A 24,151-nucleotide genomic window follows, 5' to 3' on the forward strand; every position below is an offset into this window, starting at 1 on the left:
CTTTCCCATGATCACACAATTAGTAAGTGTCAGAGTTGGTGGTTTGACTAAATCTTTGGCAAGTCTAAAAATTGCTCTTTGCTTCTCTCCCTACCCTTCAACCCTCAAGGAGATAAATCTAAAATATGTGAATGCTATGAGAATTATAGACTGTGGATTTTTTTTCCTTTTATTCCATAGAGGCATGTGTAACATAAGAAAGAAATAATAGTCCCATTAAAAAAAAGCTTTGTCAGTTGTTCCAGAGCATCTTATATTTTCCCATGTAAGCCATCTACCTGACAAAAATACAGGGTATTAGGAATTACATACTTGCAAACAGAGCAAAAGACTGATTGCATGATCACAGAATAACAGTTGTTAGAAACAGAAATGTCTTAGAGCTGATACAGTCTCACCTAGTCTAACCAACTCCTTTTAGGCATAAGGAAACATGTCTAAATATTTCCTTATGTGAAAGAAACCTAAGGATTCTCCCTGGTTAATGTGATGGTTATTTAGATATAGGTGCCAGAGTTGGTTCCAAAACTAGTTTTTCTTATTTTATCCAGTGTTCTTTGCTGTTATGACTCTGCTTGTTGGTTTACTATTCACTCTTAAAGAATTGTAATTACAAAATCATTTCAAGGGCTCCTTCTGGAACCAACCAGTATATGGTGTGTCTGTGTATATCTGTGTATGTGTGAGTTCTGATATGTTTATCACTCATTCATACACCCCCTGCCTTTCACCTTAGGGCTGGTAGTCTTTTGTACTCACAGGGTTAGCGGTCTTTGGTATACTTTGTTATTTGAATCGGTTTGATTTAATTACAATGAACCAAGTCCCAGACAACCCCAGGTAACAGACCACCACCAAGCTGTTCCTTCCCTGCCCTGTTCTCCCTACCTTCTTACCCCGTCCCCACATTGAACCATCTTATTACATTGTTTGTTCTTTCTATTAGCTTCTCCAAGATTTCTGTACACAACAGCAGTTGAGAACAACTACTGCGACCCAGGAAAAATGAAAAATCATTTGTTTTTTGACTCCCTGAGTATTTGCTTTTTCTTAAGGACTTCTTATTCAGTTAAAATTTTCATTTATTTTAATAAAATTTGTAAATATATTTTTAAAATTTTAATATTTATTTTTTATATTTTATTTCACACAGTATTAAAGGAAAAAAATATAAAGGAATAAGACATTGTATCATATGAATACTGTGATTGTAGAAACTGATATGTTCACAATAAATGTCAGTTAGTTTTTAAAATTCAGCTGTCTTCCAAAACCTCATATCTACACAAAGGTACACTCCTCCAGTTGATCCTGATAAAAAGAGATTCCCACCAACTACTGAAAGTCTTTCACATGCTGAAGAAAATATATCTTTATTTTCCTCTCTGGATTATCTATTTGCACAGATGAATTCCGTTTATGTTCAGCTGTACTCTTCTTACTTTGTTGTAAATGGTCACTATATAAATTTTATTGAACATGAACCACTGAAGTTTTTCCACATTAAGATATAAATTTCATTTTGCACATTATTAATTAAAGATGTTATTATTTTATTAATCTTAACAGAAAGTCAGCAGTTTATTTTTGCAAAAATTTACAGCGAGTATTTACTTTCAAAATATTTCCAAATGATTTTTATCATTTTCATCCTACTGGGAAATGCCTAAGATTAATGGTCAGGAAATCAGTTGCCTGAGTATTAAGAGATTTGGATTCCATTGCCTTGTAGCCTTTTATTCTGATCACAGAAAAAACATTACATTTTAATCTCTCTCTCTCTCTTTGTCTCTCTTTTTCTCACTCTCTCTCCTTCTCTCTTTCCCATCGGTAACTTTGCCTACGCAGGTAGGGTCGTGGAATAGAAAACCAACCTTCAGCTAACAAACTGTGTCCATGTTGGTTCTTAACCTCCTAAGTCAGTGTCTTTCAATTTCCTCATCTGAAAAACAAGGTGATGTTTCCTGACTAGTATACTATAAGGCAGTGCACCTATCTGTTCCTATCTTGATGCTGATGACACCTGATGTAAATTTGTAGGGTTGATAAGACAGTCCCTTACTTAGGGACTTAGGGATGTGTGGGGAAGAAGATAGGAACATTGGTCGCCTGACCTCACAATGTGCTATTTCAGGAGACTTGGATGCAACTGAGATTGCAAACAGTGTTTAAAGTTTAGGGTAACTTTAAAGAGAAAGGTAACACAGAAGAACAAGTTGGGTGTAAGACAGAGTCAAGGATGCATTGTACAACATGGGGAATATAGCCAATATTTTGTAATAACTGTAAATGGAAAGTAACATTTAAAATTTATATTAAAAATTTTAAAAAGCAAATAATTGACTGAAAATAATGATGCTACTGTCATCAATAAATAAGTCTATAGAATAAAGTAAAAAGTACTTTGACCTCTTTATTTCACTAAGAGAACACTTGCTAATATCTGAGTTGTGAAGCTGATACTTGCTCTGTCTGACTTACAGTACAGGTGTAAGCAGAGGTGTGTCTGATTTCCTAACCGTGGTGAAATCAGAAGAAAGGAAAGTTATCAAAGGTGAGAAGAGAACTAAGGGTATTGAAGGTTGCTTAGAAGAATTAAAATACACATTGAAGGCAGCTAATAGAGTAATATATGCTGCAGAAGAGAAAAACCAATAACATACTAACAACAATGTGAAAGAAGATGACAAAGATAGAGAACAGACAGCAAAATTCAAACTAGAAGATAACAGCATTTCCGTGGGAGGGAGGGAGAGTGGGCAGAACAAATGAAATACAATAGAAGAAATTTTTGCTGAAGATAAAATTTGGGCATAGATTTAAAGTATTTACCATAATATAGGAATAAAATTAATTTTAAAACACCAATATATCAGCAGATCCTAGTAAAACATTTCAGAGTCAAGGAAAAAGAAAAGTTCTACAATTACCCAGACACATGAAGAGTTTCTGTGATGAAGAAACAAAATTCAGAAATCCTGAGGTATCTTCTTTATAACATTGAACACGAAAAGCAGTTAGAGAACTGATTACTTGTTACTGAAATTTTAGTTTTGAGGACACTCTATGTGAATTCAAGTTGTTACTCATGTGAGAAGTCAACAAAAAGCCAAACACAGTCCATTTAACAAAAGTCAGCCAAAAAAGAAAACAAAGAGCCTTAACAAAGAAAAACCAAATGTAATAGTGTAAAACCAAATGTAAATAAACACGGGTCAAACTTCACCCTAAAAGACAAAGACAAATAAATCCAACCATATGCCACCTGCAAGACACAAAATTTAAAAAGAAAATATTGGTCAAGAAATTGTGAGGCAAAAATAAATGAAGGGAAGTTATCATGACTATATTCCTTTCATGCAAAGTAGCATTAAAGACAAAATATGTTAAATGAAATAGAGAGCTATTCTGTAGATAGAAGATGCTGCCCCACTATGAAGCTGTAACAACGATGTGACTCTACATGCTGACTAGCATAGTACAGAAACATATAAAGAGCATCTGTAACAAGAAGAAGAATTTTATGGGACTTAATCACTGTGGATGACTTTAACTTTCTTCCATCTTTGCCATATGAAATTTCAAAAATAAATTATTTGAATTATATAGTTAATAAGGTTTATTTTAATATACTTATTCATTATTATTAAATAAATATTGATTATCTACAATAAGCATAAGACACATTCACTATGCTCCAGAGATTTCAGTCTAGTTGGCAAGAGAAACAGGCAATTATAGCCCAAGGAGTTTATGGTTTTGCACCAGGTGAGTTGGGAGCCTACGGGGGAGAACCTAATCCACCTGGGTGTGTCAGTGAGCTAGGTGTCTGGAAGGCATCCTGAGAAGTGGAACATTTGCACTGAAACACGAAGGAGTTGGCCATGTGACTATGTGGAAGAGGGAACAATGCAGAAGTGGGAGGAAACAGCAGAATTACCAACAAATCATGTTGGGAAAAGTAGGTAATGATTTTGAGGAAAACATTCAGAGTTCCTCACCACACTGCATATTACACACGGAGTATTAGATAAGGACTTAAGTGCTTTTTAAAATGATGAACAATTCTTAGAGAGATATAAGTAATTCATAAAATGATTTTAGTTGGACTTTCAAAGCATGAAAATTCAAAGTGAAAAAATCTTTCAAAACATTTATACAGCAAAAGGAAAATGGAAAAGGGACAATTATAATAAATAGGTTGAAGTGTTAATTTTCTGTAAAGAATATTGGTTGGAAAAAAAACCTAACGTTATTGAAAAGACAGATAAAGGACTTAAAAGAATGATTCACAAGTAAAAAACTAATAGCAAATATGTATAAAGTGCATTCTACGTGTCAGACTAGTTAGTCTTTTTAATGGTCTCAACCACCCTATGAGGTAGAGACTATATTTATTTTTAATCTCCATTTTACAGATAAGGAAACAGAGACATAGAAAAGATTGTAAAACTTGCTCAAGATCATGTGGCTGGTGAGTTTCAGAGCTGGAAGGGGAGCTAGACAGTCTGGCTCCAGGTTCTGTGACTTAAGTACAATTCTATGCTACATCTCAAGAAGTACAAGAGTCCAGAAACCAAAAGACAAACCCAAACAATCACTTGCTCAAGGAAACAGATGAAGGAAAATTCAAACAACAAAAAGACGCCTTTTTTGTTGTTAACTGACTCATTGCCTGTGCAATAAAATATATACAATAAACAGATAGTCCTGGATAACTAATCCGATGTATAAGTATGACTCAAAAGAAATTATAAGGTTCAATAGTAATTTGAACTCTCGAGCAGAAAAATGAGAATTTAATGATTTTTTTCTTGGAAATTTTCTAAAATCAATTCGAGAAGCCTTTATTTAGTCCAAACTAAAAGCCAGGCAGAGAATGCGCTGGGGTGTCACATGGAAGCCCACAAAGCTGAGGCAAATATAGATGCCAGCTTCAAGGAGGCAAGCGTACTTTTGGTGACATATCAATAGCCTTGCTATTATAATCTGGAAGCATTATAAAGAAGTCAACTGCTTTGAACTCAGAAAATTGATTGAGAACTAAATTGGGAGAATGATGAGCTAAATTCTATCAAATCTAAATATATGATCTATACCCCAGCTCGGATTTGTGTACAGCATATCATGCCGATGGACATACCATAGACTCAGAGCCATTAGCATGAATAAATTTTCTATAATTTATAATATTTGCATATCCCTCAGCTAATAATAAAATTCATGTCTTTTAAACATTCAGAATGCTGCTGCCAAGTCAAATTTGTAATCAATTTGAGTTTTATATATTTTACCCTCATTTGAATATTATGAAGCCAAGAAACGGAGAATAAAATGAAAGAGCAAGTGTATAGCACAATCTTCCATTAATTTACAGTTTTTAAAAAACATGGAGAGGAAGGGCAAAGAGTAAAGTGTATGCCATGATGGCACGAAAGCTATACTGTGCCGTCCCTCCAGCATATGAACCCAGTGAATCAGATTCCACCTTTTAAACTAACTTCCCTAGGGTCCCACTCCCCCAAAACGCATTGTGTTGTGTGTACTATTGTCACCTTCCCCCAAATCCATCCATTCATCTGATTAGCATGATTTATACATTAACAAAAACAGATCATCTCTCAGGGTAATAAAAAGGATTAGTTCTTGCCTCCTTACTACATCTTCCATAACCACTATTCTCCTAATTCACCGGGTACTGGAAGAGATCCTATACATCCAGTTGCCTGACAGAGGAAAACGACAAGATTTAGCAATGTGGTAAACCAAATATTGGTCCTCCAAAGATGTGCACACCCTTATTCCCAGAATTTGTGAATACGCTACATTACATGGCAAAAGGGACTTTGCAGATGTGATTAAGTTAAGGATTTTGAGATGGGGAGTTTATCCTGGATTGTCCAGGTGGGTTCAATGTAGTCACAAGGGTTCTTATAAGTGAAAGAGGGGCAGGAGAGTCAGAATCAGAAAGGAGAGGTAATGACAGAAGGAGAGAGAGAGGGAAGAAGAAGAAGAAGAAAAAGAAGAAGGAGAAGGAGAAGGGGGGGAGGGAGAAGAAGAGGGAGAGGAAGAAAAAGAAAGAGAGAGAGAGAGAGAGAGAGAGATGCATTGCAGAATCTAAACTACTGGCTTTGAAAGTGGAGGAAAGGTCCCATGAGCCTAGGAATGTAGGTGGATTCTAAAAGCTGGAAAAGGCAAGGAAGGAAACAGGCAACCTCCCTCATAGAGCTTTTAGGAGGAGTGGGGCCCCAGCCAACACCTTGATTTTGACCCAGCAAAACTCATTTTGGATTTTGGATCTCCAGAACTATAATATAATGGATTTGTGCTATTATAAGCCCAATTGTTTGTGCTTACAATTGTTTGCAGTAATTTGTTACAACAGCAACAGGAAACTAATACAAACATCCACTGTACATACACATACACCTGACCAAGTCAGAAATCACTACACAGTAAATTCTTCTTAAGGCATATTTCAGTTCTAGCTCCCCCTAATCTCACAGATTCATATACACAAACTACCCTGTGATGGAAACATCTTTGAATTTCTTTACACCCCAAAGAATAAATGGCCACCTACTTATAGATAAGACTCAGCATAAATGTCCATATAGATAGTAATCTCTTTGAGTAACAGAACTGCCATTTCTAATTGTAGTAAGTTTTTCTTATATAGACTTGTCTTCTGTTTTCTGCAGCCCTTATCATCTCACAAGAAGTGCTTCTGTTACGAGAGCAGTTATAAATGTACAGAAGTTCGACAGAGATTAAATAATCATTAGTAGGTTAATATTGCTGGTTTGGGCATATTTGAAAATTCAATCATATTGCTATTAAATTAATTAATTGCTTAGTTTAGTTAAGGAATTGGCCAGTTAAAAAATCAATAATTGAATAAAATGACTTAAATTCCTTTGAAATAGTCAAATAAATTAAAACTATTAAATGCTTATAGATGATGCATATTTTTACAATATGTCTCTTGTTAGACACTTCCCTAGCACAATCAGACTTATGTTGCATTATAACAATGATAACCATCTGTTAATGAGTATCAATTACGCATTAATCATTTTACATGTATTCTTTACACATCTACATTTTACATCTAATTCTTATAACAACTATATCTGATGGGTGGTATTATTTCCAGTTTACTGCGGTGAAAGCAACATTTAAAAAGGTAAAAATCATATAGTAAGTGGCTCAGCTTGGAATTAAGTTCAGGTATTTCTTTTTTTTTTTTTGCAGTACGCGGGCCTCTCACTGTTGTGGCCTCTCCCGTTGCGGAGCACAGGCTCCGGACGCCATGGCCCACGGGCCCAGCCGCTCCACGGCATGTGGGATCCTCCCGGACAGGGGCACGAACCCGCGTCCCCTGCATTGGTAGGCGGACTCTCAACCACTGTGCCACCAGGGAAGCCCCAAGTTCAGGTATTTCTGAGTACAAGGCTATTTAACTCTACACAGTCTCTTATGTAAGTATTTTTCATTAAAATATAACATTATAAAGTAAATTTTAAATTAAGGGTATGAATTCTCCTTTCTGTTTCCTAAATATCTACACACAAATCCTTTATTTCAGTGTATATAGGGATAAATCAAAGGGAAACCAGTAAGTTGAATTTCTATGTCTCTAAGTGAATCCTTTTTTGTCCTTATAAGCTTGAGTTTAGAATTAAAAATCAAAGCAAATTTTTCAGTTATATTTCTTTGGTCACTATAGAGATCAAACTTGAGATGGGGTTAGGTATTGATCCAAGCCAGCAGGGAGAGAGACAAACTTTACTACAAGGGAAGGAAAATGTGAAGCAAGGTCCACTGCTCTCATTTCTATTGATTTGTTTTGCCTCAAGGCATGGGAGGTGGTGGCATGCTTCCATCAAAGTTTCCTCTTGTTTAAATCTGCATCCCAGGTATACAATAAGAGTATCTGATAAATTCTCCTCTTAAGGCTTTAGGCATACATTCAGTAAACGTCTACTACTCATCTGCTCTTGACCAAGCACAGTGCTCAGGGCAGGGCACAAATTACTCACCATTGTATTTAGTCCTGCTCTACCTGAAAAGAGAGGAAAAGAAAAACACCAGAGAGATCCTCAAGAAATACAGTATTCTAAGTGTTAATCTGGCCTTATCTCTAAAAACAGAAATACAACAGGTTGCACCATTTCGACATGCTGATTTAGGAATAAAAAATTTCCCAGATGGCTGGCCCTGCTAAGGAAGTTACCTTTTCTGAAGACATACCAAATGGAGTCCTCCTTAGGTGGGGAATCCTGAGGAACTTGGTAGCACACACTCCACAACCCCATCCCCAAAATCACATTTATTTATACTGAGATGAAACTGAATTAAAATAGATCAAGACCAATCAGATTTGATGGGGTTGAAAAGTCCCTCACATGTATCCTCAGTGGCTCAATTTCTCTTCAGATTTTTCCCCACTTAATCTAGGCAGTGAGTAGCTCCCTCTGCTGTGCTTTCCCAACATTTAAAAATTACACTTCTGTCTGTATTACTTGTTACTTTTTAGTGTATCATTGAATCTCTCTGTCTTCCCTTCTTCTCTCACCTTCCACCCACACGCGTGCTCCTCCAGCACAGGGTTAAGTTCATTTAGGAAACCTGTTTTACTTTGGGTTCTGTCTTGGTTTCATCCCGCAGCAGGCAGACCCACAGGGGGATTGACCATCTACTCTGGACCCAGAAAGCCCAATATTTATTCTATCTCTGACACTTACTTTTGACTTTAAGCAAATTTCTTAACCTCTCGAAGTCTCCTTCTTCTTAGCTATAACATGAGAATGATACCAGAATCTGATTGCCTGTGAGGACTGAAGGAGATCTTATTAAAGTAAGGGGTTTTACCTAGTATCTTGCACATAGTAAATAATATACGCTCAGTAACTTCCAGTCACCTTAGGTGTTATTATATATCCTAGATATTATTTTCCAGATAATCTGACATGATACAAGTCTGAGATAATAAAAGTTATGAAATTTTCCCAAATCTCAAAGCTAGTAAGTAGAAAGGATAGGACTTGACTCTGGTCCATATGAATCTAAAGGCTATAATGATATTCCATTCCTCTTAATAAGCCAAGTATCTACCATGTTGCTTGAAACAAGGAGAACGCAATAGATTGTGAAAGAATAGATAATTACAGTAAGAGATTAGGGCAAGGAAGTTGGCACAGTCCTGCTCATATGGCCATAGGAATGGAGAAAATATACGTAAAAGAGAAGAATGTCAATGTATATAATATCAAAGTGTTAGTCTATCTGTGTTTTTGGCATTAGCCAATGAGCTACTAATTTTTCACCAGCAAAGAAGAGGGCAGTCCCCTGAAAATGTGAAGTTCATGAAAATCACCCTAGTGTGGCCCACTATAGGGATAGATCTGCTCCTTTTCTCCCTGCGATGGTTCCTCATGTTTTCCCCTGCTCTCTGTTTTTTAGGTAAAATCATGACACCATGACTCAAAGTTATTCACATTTTTCATTTTCCTATAGGGTCTCTGAACAGTGGGCTTGGCACAATGAACCCTGGCCTGGACCAGTCAGGCGGGGATGACTGGGCCGCTCCCTAAGTCTCTGCTGCCCTTGTCACCACCCACCAAAGGCAAAGAAGTGAAGGATCCTGGATCCCTCACTTATGATCCATTCCACGGTTGCTCTACTAAGTACCTCTGCATTGCTAGGCACCTCTGTACCCCTACTAAGAACCTTATTTAGGTGTTTGATAACAGCTAAAGGAAGAGGTGTTTTAATATTTGGTTAGTTTGAATATAGGTATTCTTTCTATTTAATCTGTGTATTCCTTCTGTTTAAATTGATTTCCATCCCTTTTTTCCTAAAGTCTCTGTTCTAGAAAATCTTCAAAGTTGGTATCATTCTACATTATTCACCTCTCCCTAAGTTGTTACCTCTTTGATATAACTTCTTTTTCTCACTCATTATTTCCTAATATACTCTTTTTTTATTCCTACTGATTACCAGTTTAGAATTTGTCTTTCCCTAAAATAATCGACTTTTGCTTCTCACAGGCTTTTAAAAAATCCATACGAAGTTAGTTCATGTGTACTGAACTGTTTTGTTTAGTTCCAAGTATGCTGTTGTCCCTCAACAGATCAAAAATAAGCAACAGTAATAAAATGCAGATGAACATTTAATAATTTGCAGCTTTGAAAAACATCTTCCCAGCATGCCTACCTTTAAATTGTTTGAGCGTGGGCAGGGTAGGAAAGTTACTTAGTTACTATTACCTTAAATAAGTTCTATGCTAGCTGCAGTCTGGAAAAGCCAGACGTTTCCAGATCCATTTTTAGGAATTCCTCAATTCTTCATCCTCTTTCCAACTTTCACCTCTCCATTAAGGTTAGCATCTGAGATTTATTCTGACAAAGGATATTAAAAGAAAGCAAATCACTAAACTCTGACTCTCAATGACTTAGACAATTAATGCTGTGGCAGCTTCTCTCTTACTAATCATTCTCTTCCTTTGAATAATAAAATGTATTTAATTCAGTCCACCTTTTGTCTTAGAGAAATTCTGTCTTCAAATTTACACAAACTCTTTTCAATGACCTTAAGTAAGTCTTTGTTTACAATGTTTTCTCTGCCTAAGTCCACAAATAACAGCATACTTTGCTATGGTTTTCTTTTGAACTTAATGGCTGATAGACTTGATCAAAGAAAGGAAAGCACACGAATTCCATATACTTTCTTTACTGAACATTATCTGGAAAAGCTGAGCAATCAGGAGAAAAGTGAAAATGCTTAAATAATGCAGCATTTTGCTTGCTGAATAAAAGACGCCTTTGGAAGGAAATTCACTCTTTCAGAGCAGGGATGTACTTAGAAAAATTCTAACCTAAAGAAATAAACACTTGGCAAACGATGTGATCTTCAATCATTTAAATGTTTCCTGGGTAGGAAGATAAAACTGTGAATGTTAAGCAAAAATATTAAGAATCTGTTTTTCTTACCAAAGCTCTGGTTCTTCTAACATGCTCTAAAATGAAAGGTAATCAACACTTGTCAAATGTTTGTACTGTCACAACTCCTTTCTGATTATTGTCCCCCGTAATTGCAGGGGACACTAGATAGTGTTGTATACATTTTGAATTTAAGTCTTTTAAATTTCGTACAAGGATGTTTATAAATTAAAGCTATAATGATTTTAATATATCAAAACTTTGAATCAGCCAGGTGCTGGGTTACTCTCCCTGTCACCATTAACATGACCTAAATATCCTCTGCATATCAACACAGACTGTAATTTCAAAAGAAAGAGATGATGTCAGTTTCCTAATGATATGCTGGTCCTAAGAACTGTCCAAAGAGTGGAAGTAATTTAATAGTCTTCCCTGCTTAAGATACACATGGGATACATAGTTAGTCTCATCATCCCTTAATTTATTTATAGTTACTTATCTTAAAAAATTTGGCATTGGCATTTGTTTCTTTTCCCTTAGATTCAAAACCTAATCCTGTAAGTGCCCCGTAAGTGGAGGAACTGAGTTTATGCTGCTTATTTCACTCCTGTTTTTAGAGGGTGTAGTGTAAAAATCAGTCTTTAAATGTTATTCAGATTGAAACTTGCTCTTTTCCATGCACATTAAGACAGTAACATCTGTGAACAACAGAGAATTTAATTAAAACTTGCAAACAAAATTTTCCTAGACCAATGGTATTTAAACTCAAGTGTAGTGGAAGGTGAGAAGAGGAAAGTTGTGGGGAGTGAAATGTAAGAAGCAATTAAAACTATATATTGGGCTTCTTTGTAAAATTCCATATGAAGCTAGGCTTTCACAGCTTTAAAATAGAATCACTTTCCAAGACTACTCCCTTTAGGTACCAAAAGCCTTAGGCAGATGGACAAATCACTTCATTTTAGTGTGACCTCCTACTGTTTTAGGACAACTTACCTAAAAGGGAAATCAGACTCTAAAGTTAAGCATCTCCTTGTTTGTTTTTAAAGATTATTTTTAAAATTTAGACACCTAACTACAACTACAGGTTATCAACCACTAGCCAGGAACTCAGCATAGTCTCCATCTCTTGAATCTTCTAGTAGCCTGCATAACCGTGTCCACCATGATTTCAGTCAAAGAATCTCTTAGTTTCATCAGTTTACAAAATGGCAACACTCACATTGTGAATATGAAAGGCTGGCCATCACACAGTGGCCAGAAATGCTCCTTGTGGGCCCTTATGTGGAGGTAGAAGAAATATAATGCACCTCTAAGCATGACATGCTTGTGTTTTCCCTAACAATGAGTGCCAGAGACTTTCCTAACATTTTTGCAGAACTGGTTATTCAATTTTTATTATTACCTAAAATTCCTAGATTGCCAAGAAGCAAACCAACAGTAGAGATGAATATGGCCAACTTCACAGGTATTTAACATATAACATCATGACTTGTACACAGTGTATGCCCAATAAGCATTTATTGAATGAAACTGCCTTGCAAAAATACTGCAAAATTCAACGCCCATCTTTTCATGGTTCCTGTTGACAGATTTTAATTTCTCTCTCGTACTTCTTTTTAAAGAGTAGAAAACAAGTTCCAAATTCTGTAACAGAAGTTATTTAAGCAGAGCAGCAATGTGAAATTTGGGATTAGAGCTTCCCGGAGGGAGCAAAAATAAACTTCTTGCCTGTGAACCTGTGAGTCTGCCACAATGAAATCCAGCTCATCCCCCAAAATGCTCAGCGGGACACCACATGAGCAGGTGAAAATTAGAACTGCACAAAAATGTGTGTTTGGAAAGTGAAACTAGTCAACTTTGGGCTTTCTGCCCAGTTTAATTTCTGCCAGAAATTCTCCTGTTATTACATATTTGCAGAAAGAAATTAGAAAAGTGTTATAGCTAAAAAATTTCAGATACATTCATATCTCTATCGCAGTTTGGCCCAGAAAAAATAACTAGCTTCCCCAGGCCAGTGGGCAAGTACAGGACTACGGCTAGAACATGGAAACACTAATACACACACACACACACACACACACACACACACACACACACACACACACTTTTCTTTGGAGGACCATTTAATCACAAGTAGTATCCTATTTGTTTTATGAGATCTAGGAAGAAGACCTCAGTAAGTTTTCAGAGTGTCCCAGTGCAGCTCTGAGTTGAAAGTCTGCCAAGGAAAGCAGATGTGACAGAAAGCCCCAGGTCCCATTCACCAGCAGTGCAGGGCCTGAGGAAAATGTCATAAAACTCATGGAGCCTAACACTTGCCATTATAAGAAATATCTCAGAAGGAGGAATTAAAAATGCTGAGGCTTTGCAGCATTCTCTGCATTGTTCTTTATAAACTCTCAAAACCGAGTGTGGAGTTGGTGAGTAGCTTAGACCAGGAAAAAGTAACACTCATCTATCTATGTCTCCTGAAACACACACACACACACACACACACAAACACACAATTCTTGACACCCAACCATGTATGTTTTTCAGGGCTCCATCCCCAGTCTTCTGTTTCTGCCTTATCACACACACTCCATCAGCTCTTAGCTTCATCCATATTACATCAATGTATATGTCTAGTAACTAAGTCTTAACCTTAACCTTGACAAACCTTTTAAAATTCAACGTGGCTTTTTAAAAAACATATTACCCACAAATTTATTTCCATTTTCAACTTTTCCAGTGGTATATTAGAATAGAGAACATCTGGGATTGTCAGGAATAATGGTGAATGTGATATGCAGTCAATTAAAAGTGAATAAAATGATTGTTGGGTATTAGCATATATGCAAAACAACAGACCTTTAAATATACATATTTAAATATATATATATAAATATATACACCTAGGCAGCCTGGGAATGGGAGCAAATATATCAGATTATGAGGAAAATGTTGAACTGGCTTTTTTTTTTTTTGGTTAGCATTTTTTTTTTTTAATTTTTTTTAATTTTTTATTATTTTTATTATTTTTGCAATATGGGGGCCTCTCACTGCTGTGGCCTCTCCCGTTGCGGAGCACAGGCTCTGGACGCACAGGCTCAGCAGCCATGGCTCACGGGCCCAGCTGCTCCGCGGCATGTGGGATCTTCCCGGACCGGGGCACGAACCCGTGTTCCCTGCATCGGCAGGCAGACTCTCAACCACTGTGGCACCAGGGAAGCCCTGAACTGGCTTTTGATGAGGTAGATTTAGCTCAAGAACGTGGGGACAAATGAGATGGGAGGTCAGTGAAAGCTCTTCTCTTGCAGCTGACAATGGGGCCCAGGCGGAGTAGGCATTGGATGTCTCATGGTTCCTTTAAGCTTTAGACCCATCCCTGAAGCCTGAAGTCAGGAGCCCTTAAAACCAGGCCACCAACACTTCTGAACTGTTCTTGCCTTGGTTGAAATGGGTGCCCTAGTCCATCCTAGGCTCCATCCTGTCGTGTTCCTAGCTCTCCTTACTTCTGACCTTGTGATTTATTTTCCCGCTAGCTTCATCCGTCAAACCTGATGCATTGTACCATTTCACTGGCTCATAAGCTTTTGCTTTCTCTTCCATTATTGGATTCTTCTTTGCCTTTTCTGCTTTAGATTCTCCTGATAAACAGTCTGGCACCCACAGCCCCATCTTTCAGTGCCTCCCTCCCCAGCAAGAGTCCTCCTTCCATCTTTACTCAGACACTGTGAGTGGATCCAAAATACAGAGAGATGAGGCAAAAGAGGCAGAGAGTTGAGGGGCAGGATGTGTTGAGGATGGGAAGACTACGCTGTGGGTCAAGACCAGTTGTAGTTGAAAAGAAAGAAAACTGTGATCTAAAAGAGTATTCTGAGAGTCCAAGAACTAACTCAAAGTAATGACAAGGTCCATTGTATGGCTGTGAGCAGCTCCATCAGAAAGGAGACAGAGTCATTATGGTTGAAGTGGTTGAAGAGTTCAGTTTCTTGAAGTAATGTGATGCTGACATCAGTAAGGATAATCGAAAAGTTCTTAGTTTCAAGTGTTGGAAATATTATAATAGAAAAAGGGTATTTAATAGCTTTCTACAACTCCAGAGAGGACAGAAATTTAATTTGAGCTCAAGAGTGAACCTCTGAAAGGGAAGGATGCCTTTAACAAGAGAACAACCTATTAAATCAGGTAGATAATTTTCTCTCAAACAGTTCTCATTTAGTGTGCTGTTATTTTGAATGTTCAGCATCTAGGATAACTTGGTACTTTATATTCTTATCTTGCTCTCTGGGGAAGATGTAAAGGTTATTATATTAGTCTCATATATTGAACAATAATAATAATGATAATACAGCAAAAGCTTATGTAGAACTTACTATGTACCAGGCTCTATTGTTTTTGTCATTTTACAAATATGAATTTATTTAATCCTCAAAGCAACCCTGTGAGATAGATTTTATTATTATCTCGATTTTCAGATGAGGAAATAGGCACAGAGACGGATTAAATAATTTGCCCAGATTCAACTAGCTGGTTAAGTGTCAGAGCTAGAATTCAAACCCAGGTAGTCTGGCTGCAAAGTCTGTGTTCAACTAATAAGGGTTTACCTGACAGCATTTTCTGGTTTCCTAGTAAAGTGTTATGTGGGTTTCCTTTGGAATTTCTTCTGGCCCTGGGAGATGATGTTTCTGTGATTCTGATAAACTGAGGACGCTTCATACATCTTAAGGATAGTGATAGCTCTAGAGTTAAGTAATATATTCCAGAGGTCTTTACTAGAAATGAAATAAAAAAGAAGGAAGGAGAAAGGGAGAGAGAGAGAGAACATAGCACATCATTTGTGAAATCTTTCTAATTTCAAAAAGTATTCAAAAAACTTTCTAATTTCAAAATGTAAAGATGATATCAATAATGAAATTTTATATGTCACCTCCTGGAACTCCTTTTATATAGCTATCTATGGGAGAATAATCCTGTAGAAAATGTTCATTATTGTCATCGTTATTATAAAGATGTAGCTTCGCACTTTCTCAATACAAATGTTTACAAAACTCTGTCAGGCTCTTAACGCAATGTTACACAAAAGGTAAAAAGAGGTGTCATTATGGATGATATTATGGTTATCGAATGTTGTTTGAAGACTCATCTTTCTTTGAACATCTAAATGGACTTTTAAAATATGAAAGAAATGGAGAACAATATGGAGGCATAGGTAACACTGTGCTTTATAGAAAATAACATACACATAACACAGACACATATATACACACATATATGTATACATGAGCATAATGGAGCACAAATTGAAAGAGATGGTAATAGTATAACATAATGACATAGTCGAGAAGCTGGGGCCAGTGGGGCTGAAATGGTGAATTAAATGAAAAGCAGTGAAAATTGAAGTTTGCAGTAATTTGTTGCTTCTATTTAAAGGGTGGACTGTTAGAAACTATAAATCGTAGTTTTGAGCTGACAATTGCAATAGCTGGACTAGATCTTTGTAGGGAAAAAAATATTGCAACTTTAATACAAACATATGCCTTCCTTTCAAATTTCATTTCTCTGATATTTTACAGAGTTAAACTTGAGGTTATTGTTCAGCTCTGGATGAATGAATGGATGATGAATCCTGAAATTATTCCCATTCCAGAATGAGTCAGTGACTGAAGCACACATGCACTAATACAGTTACATTCCTAAAAATAAATGTTTTTGAGTCCTCGGGGACCCAGAGGGCTAGCATAGTTTCTACTGAAGAAGTCAGGGCTGTAATGAGGTTCTATTCCCACTCTGAGCATCCTTGAATGGCACAGAGGACAGAAAGAGCTGACCAAGCGTCTGACTGCTGCCCGTTGCTCTTTCTTTGGCACCTCTAGCTCTGGCCCCTGTGTTCCAACTGGAAACTGGGCTGGGCTTCACCCTAGTAGCCAAATAGCAGACTTTTACCCTATATAATACTCAGGAGAATCGGTCAAAATCCAACAGAAGCAGAGACAGTGAACTTTAAACAAAGCTTGTAGCTGGAATTGACCACCCTTAAATAATGTGACCAAACTCACTTTATTCTATCTCTTTCCCAGAATATTCCAACTTGATAATAGGACCCTTGTGTCAACAAGAAAAACTTCTAACTTATAAGACAGATAAATTAAAAGGTGATCCTTGGCTTTAAAAAAAGATTTTTCACTGTTTCCCTGGAGCACTTATTTACTATAGTTACTTATGAAGTCTAATTACTTGACAAAAAGGCTTAGTGGTTAGATAAGATAAAACTGAATTCTTATTATGATGGTACTGACTAAAAATAAAATAATCAACAACAGAGATAGTGATAAAGCACCCTTCAATTTTAAAGCAATTCAATGGGGAACTATGACTGTACTCATCAAAATTTAATATACATAGTTTAAACAAACCTAGCCACTTTATAATGTGAGTTCTGCCTACATCTTATTTCAATGCAATTAACTTCCTATGAATTAAAAAATAAAATAAAATTATTATTTGAACATTATTTTCTATTCAGTTCATATTTATGAAACTTAACATGAAAACCATTGACATGTTTTGAAATCATTTATAATGCTGGACTTTGCTTTTAAAATTAATGGTGAGGGCTTCCTTGGTGGTGCAGTGGTTAAGAATCTGCCTGCCAATGCGCGGGACACAGTTCGAGCCATGGTCCGGGAAGATCCCACATGCCGTGGAGCAACTAGGCCCGTGCGTCACAACTATTGAGCCTGCGCTCAGAGCCCACGAGCCACAACTACTGAGCCCGCGTGCCTAGAGCTCATGCTCTGTGACAAGAGAAGCCACCGCAACGAAGAGTAGCCCCCGCTCGCCACAACTAGGGAAAGCCCGTGTGCAGCAACGAAGACCCAACGCAGCCAAAAATAAATAAATAAAAATAATAAATAAATAAATTTATTTAGAAAAATTAATGGTGGTACAATTTTTTCTTTTTAGCTTTTCTATGTTGATAACTACCAAGTTAATGCATTTAGAAACACACATGCTGATATATTCAGATTTGGGGGGAATGTGTTATTGGATCTTTGACCAACAAAAATTTCCTAAAATAAATTCTTTCAGTATTGTATTTATTTTAAGTCGTATGTGTGCCTGGAGCAATTTGGCAATTATTTACTTTTGAACAGTCAGACATACCTAAAGCATTCACCTCGCCGGGCAACAGGATATATCCCGCATACAATTAGAAAAAGGTAGAAGACTAAAACCTACTTGAAGGTCTGCCAGAAAGAGCAGTGAAAAATGATGTCTCCAATGACAAGGTGATGGTGGGGGTCTGCGCTGGGGGTGGGGGCAGAAACAGCTCATCTAGCACAGAAGATGAGCAAACTTAAACGCTTAGTCAAGTTAAAAAATAAACCTATCACCATTTTTTTGAGTTTTAAACAAATATCTGGATCAGTTCTCCTTTTCCATAATTTATCCTAAATTAAAGAGAAACAGGAAATGCAAAATAAAAAGCAACAAAAACCTGCAAGAAAAAAGGCTTTATGAAGGTTTACCTCTAAATGTGTTCCAAGTCATGGGGGTGGAGTAAGGTTGGGGTGATACGGCACAAAGCTTTGCAGAATGACATATAGCACTGAAATATAAGTCAAGAGAGTTGGTTTCTAGTTCTCTCTGTCTAAATCTTGTAAGTTACTAGTTAATGTTCTGTGGCTCAGTTTTCTTATCTAGAACTTACAGGTGTTAAATCAAATAGACACTGAGGTTCTTTGTGTTATCTATGTGATAAATTCCTTTTATCCTTTGTGATATTTTAAGAAGTACAGCCACTCTACCAGGAATTTGGATTACCTATTGCACTGCTCACTGCCAGATTATTTTTATGCCATCATGTATGCCCACAAAGTCCCAAGAGTCATTAAATATAGCAATACTCTCATTTCTTGTCTCCAAACTGATACAAATAACTCATTGAATTTGCTGATTCTCAATTCTTAAGGAAAAAAAAAACCTTTATTCTTTACACTGGCTGATTATCGTTGTTCTTTGTGCTTTTCCTGATTATATTGTACAAATGGAGAAGTACTCAGGTTAGTTAAATTTGCAAAAGAAGGATTCCAATGATTAGGAAAATAAATTGGATGAAACGTTTACTCTGGAGTTTATAGGTAGCGTTTCATAGACGGAGAAGTAACATTGTGGATATATGTGATATAATACAATAAGTATTTGGGATTTGTCCCTGGTTCCTGGCACAGAGCTCCTAAAACCCTTCAAAACTCCTGAGTGATGTTGTCTTTGGTATGCTAGCGAATGAGCTAATTCCTGGCCTTATGTGGGGTCGGGGGAGAAATAGAGATAGCTTCAGGATGGGGCCTGGTTGCCAGAAAAAACACCCAAGCGATTAGAGTCTGAATATTCAGCCCCACTTCCCACCTTGGAAATGGGGAGAGGGGTTAGAGATTGAACCTACTTAACGATGGCCAATGATTCAGCCGATCATCCCACATCATGAAATCTCAACAAAAATTCTAAACAACAGGATTTAGTGAGCTTCCGGTTGGTGAACATGTTGACGAGTGGTGAGCCCAGAGAGTGCATGGAAGCTCTGTGCCTCCCTTGCCCATTACTCTATGAATCTCTTCCATTTGGCTGTTCCTGAGTTAGTGTCTGAAGTGCGGGCAATCGGTGGGTTCTGCTCTAACTCTGGAAGTTAATGTGAGAATGGAACTGAATTGTTGTACACCCCGCTGGTGTCAGAGAATTGGAGAATTGGTTGGTGTCAGAAAATACCATGCATTTGGTGTCAGGGAAAAAACAACAACAATACAACATATCATGCAGTCACATAAAAACCATGTACTTATATTGAATCAATCAGTGTTCTAAAAAAAGTTATTCCTGAATCAGGAAAGTCTGATGTTACCCACATTCTGCAAAGGATGAACCTATAATTTGAATGAGCAAGTGTTTGTCTCAGTAGCAGGGAAAAAAAAATTACAATTTAATTAAATTTCAAAGTGTAACTTGAACGCTTTTAAAAGAGGGGGTGGGAAGCAAATAAAAAGGACAACATAATGTCATTTAAGTTCTATCCCTCACATATTGTTCAATCAGAAATCTGGGAATTACACTGCCAAGTACTGATTAAGTTTCTGGCCTGGTCTGTAAATTACTGAATCTAGAGGTGACTCCAAGCTAACAAACAAGCGTTACAAAATGGTCTCTTACTGCCCAGACTTATGTGTATGCATGAGAGAGAGAGAAGAGAGGAAGTATCAGTTTCCAGTTCCAAGGTTATCATGGGGGCCCAACCCCAAATTGTCTCATCATAAGTAATATTTTACCAAACGAATAAAACGAATACTGATATGCAGAAGTTTTTCAATTGTGGTAAATGTAAGTGAGAGGCAAAATACTGGAAGTGACTGAATAGTAGACAGCTACCAATGGTAAACAATAGTAAACTATCTATGAACTTTGTGGAGTTTTTTACCCAAAAGTAAACTTGAGGAAAGACAACCAACCCTCTCTTCCTTTGTAATCACTGAAGACTTGAGGCCCGCCTGACATTTTCTGAAGTAAAGCTCTCTGTGTTCATTAGAATATCTACTTTTATTTTTCAGGTGGTTGACGGAAGTTGTATCTAAAAGATGCACAACACTGCATGCAGAAATATTTACTGCAAACTCCAGACTACATTTTCCCCAAACAGCTGGCACTTTGCCACATTGTAGGCATCTGAAATGCTGAATGACTTTAAAAAATGGATCTAGCTGTTCATTTACATGTTAACAGTAAAAAAGGTAAAAGATTCAAAGATTAGGCAGAGAGGTAGAGAAATATTTAAGCACAGAATTCAACACTCTCCCATTTTTTTATCCAATATTTTTGCCACTCAATGGTAATAGCTTCTAAAACTCAAAACTGGTGCTCATATTAAAATTCAGGGCTCTGAATGTAGCTGAGGTAAATATTTTACTCGTCCTTTGGCACCCTGCACATAAAATTTTTAAATAATTCAAACAAACTCCAGCTCCTCAGTGACCAAATAGAGTTCTGGTAAAAATAAAACATCTTTCAGTTCAGCACCAGCTGGCTAAATTTAAACCCTGTATTATGTAATCTTAAAGTGTCCTTGCTTTTAGTTGGTGTCGTAAGAGATTCTGTTATAATGCCTCTTCCAAATCACTTCAGTCTCTAACATCTAGACATTTAAGGCACAACAGGACCAAATTAAGGTGTTCATAGGCAACTGAAGATAGAATAAATTCATTTGAAACAGTATACAGGCCATGTTATTTTAAAAGTAAAATCTCAGGCTTCTCTCTTTAAGTTTGTAGTTACTATAATTAGGCCCGGCAGATCCAACCGGCAGTGCTTTTCTTAATTCTGCAAAACATGTAAGAACCTGATTCTTTAATCCTTATTCCAGTAATACTCCCAGAGGAGATGAGACTGGCTGGGGCAAGAAGTACAAAATCAAACTAAGGCTGGAGAAAGAATACATTTTATACATTTCTCTGAGCAAGCTGCAACAGTTGAGCATATTTTCAACTTTTTCTTTCCCTCAGCAAATTTTAAGAAGTAGAGTTAAAAAAAAAAAAAGGAAATATAGTTTAGAGTTTCAAACATATTCATTGTGTACATTATCAATTTATGCTCATAAAAGATAAACTAATTTTGTCAGTTTTCCCTTTTAGCTATAAATTGAAGTATAATTTTCATTGATGTCTGTTTATCAAGTTTGGTTCATATTTCTTCAATACTAAAAATAAAAAATGCTAACAATTCTACAAAATCCAATTGAATATTTGCTGTGATGACAGTTACAATTTGACCTGTGGTCTTCATTGATCTTAAGCAATCAGCAAGAACATATCACAACTCTGGAAGCAGAGTATCAATGACTATATAACACATACCTTTTGTAATATTTAGACTTAACCTCAAGTTCGTGGAAATGTCATATACCTTTACAGTTCTTCACAGACTAGTTTCCTCCTTGGTACAGCAAATTTCCCAGTCCCCTGAAAGCAGTCGGTGGAGTGGAGGCCAGCTCCACTGAAGGGTCTATCAAGAGAGTAGATGGGACGGCTGAATTTATTTCAGCCCTGCATCTAAAGGATGCAACTTAGCACCTATTTTTAGGAACTGAGCTCTGTATAGGTGGGGCCTGAGTCAACTACTCTTTTCAGAAGTGTTCTCTGAGGGCACTCTGCCTCGTAGTGCCCTCAATAATGTATGCATAGTATTAGCACATGTGCAGTCAATCAAACTCCCTTCCACAGCTATGACCATCGAGCCAACTCTGACCTTCTGAACAAAGCCTAAAATATAACCAGCACTGATGAGGAAAAAGAGGAATGAAAGCTCTTTAATTACTTGCATTTGTTTTAATAATTTCAATCTTTAAGAGTCAAGAATCTGAAAATAAAGCACAGAGAGAATGTTCCAATTTATTCTGATGGAATTTGGGTTCTCAGGAAGTGGAAACGCTGTTTTTATTTAGAGAATGTTCTTAGGCATGGAAAATATTAGTTTGCTTTTTGAGACTTCACATATAAAGCAAAACACTATTGTGATGTTTATATAAGTAAAGAAAGTGCTCTTTTGGACAAAAAGTGAAGGAGGAAGGAGTGATAAGGCATTCTAGAGAGAATAAAGGGCATACCTACTGTGTGATTCCTGCCCATTAATATTAGCTTAAAATCACTTGGCAGGAGGAACAGCAGGCAAGGGACAGGAGTCACCTCACATGCTCCTGAAAGAATCATATTAAGTGTCCTTTGCTGCCACCCTGCTTATTCAGCACACCCTGCAGACCTGACCCGGAAGGAAGTAGGAGAGCTCGCCATTTAGCTCCATAATGCCAACATCTAATACATTCTAAGTAAATATAAAACAACCAGCTTCCCCTATCTTTCCTCTCTTCTATTATTTTCCTCACGTGGGCTTAAGTATGTATACTAATGCCCTCACAGCAAGCCCAAATAAAGAAAGAGAAAATTGCCCTTTGACTTAAAGAGAGCACCTGACTTACATACTGTTTATTTCATACAAATGCTTACAAGTAAGCTATTTACCACATTATTTACTAATAAAGACCAGTATATACATTACATTTTTTTCCATATACAATATTGATTTCTATTAAAAGTAGGTCAAGGAGTGATGTTCCAGCTGATTAAGAAAAAGCTCCTAAAATGGTGTTCTTGTACACTTCACAAGATTTTTCAGGGCCAGCAGCCAATATAATCTAATTAGTTTAGAGTTGTGCTGTCCAGTGTGGTAGCTACTAGACACATGTGACCATTTAAATTTTACTTGATTAAATTAAATAAAATTAAGAGTTCATTTCCTCAATTGTACAAGGCACACTTCAAGTACTCAATTTCTATATGTGCCTGGTGGCTATGTATTAGACAGTGCAGATAGAACATTTCCATTATTGCAGAAAATTCTATAGGACGGTGTTGTTTTAGATCACAGGATTTTAACACAGCTTTGACACTAACTAAACCCTATGACCTGGCAAATTTCATATGTTGTCTATGCTTCATTTTACTTCTCTATAACTAAACAGGACTAAGTTTACCTACTTTAAATGGTGGTTGTGAGGATTAAATGTCATAATATATAGGTAATACTCATGAAAGTCTAAATCTAGGACAAAATATTTATTTTAAAATAATAATAATTATTATTATGACTTTATCCTGCTATATGGATAAGAAAATGACATTAGACTGATCTAAGATCACAATAGTTCGATTTAAGTCATGAGGAGATCGACCCACAATGTAAATATAGTTAAATTTAATCTGGTATTTGCATATAGGTGCTAATGATGCTTATCATGGTTTTAGTCTTTCAAAATATTGATAATTACTCAAGAATATGACTTGTAGCTTTCTTATTTTCTCTTCTTACTTAAAACTGCCTGCCTTCTCCTTCCATTGTAGTGATAGGTTTCTTCACTTGTTTCTCTAAGTTTCATTCAAGATAACCTTTCTTCAAACTTTCTGTTTTCTGCCCTTTCAGGAAAGAAATATATTTGATTTAAATACATACATAAATAAAATTATTTTTTCATATTTTCTAATGTTTATAATCATCCCAAAACTCAATGATTATGCATTGTTGTTGTTGGTTATTTTTTGCGTTATGCGGGCCTCTCACTGTTGTGGCCTCTCCCGTTGCAGAGCACAGGCTCTGGACGCACAGGCTCAGCGGCCATGGCTCACGGG

At 36.7% G+C, this 24,151-nt stretch overlaps 1 protein-coding gene across 3 annotated transcripts in view; it reads right to left on the bottom strand.

Moving 5' to 3' along the window:
• The window catches only part of XIRP2 (xin actin binding repeat containing 2), a 294,698-nt gene that overhangs the window by 46,514 nt on the left and 224,033 nt on the right, over positions 1-24,151 (bottom strand). Inside the window, exon 1 of one of the 3 annotated variants that reach the window (XM_027129233.1) lies at positions 21,827-22,068. The exons of the other annotated variants lie outside the window; for them this stretch is intronic. The gene's annotated coding sequence lies outside the window, so the exon portion shown is untranslated. Of the gene's footprint in view, positions 1-21,826; positions 22,069-24,151 lie in introns of those variants that run through there. 3 annotated transcript variants of the gene reach the window in all.

This window comes from Aethalodelphis obliquidens, unplaced genomic scaffold (assembly GCF_003676395.1).
Source record: "Aethalodelphis obliquidens isolate GAN/ISIS:26980383/991018 unplaced genomic scaffold, ASM367639v1 scaffold2, whole genome shotgun sequence".
Lineage (NCBI taxonomy): Eukaryota > Metazoa > Chordata > Mammalia > Artiodactyla > Delphinidae > Aethalodelphis > Aethalodelphis obliquidens.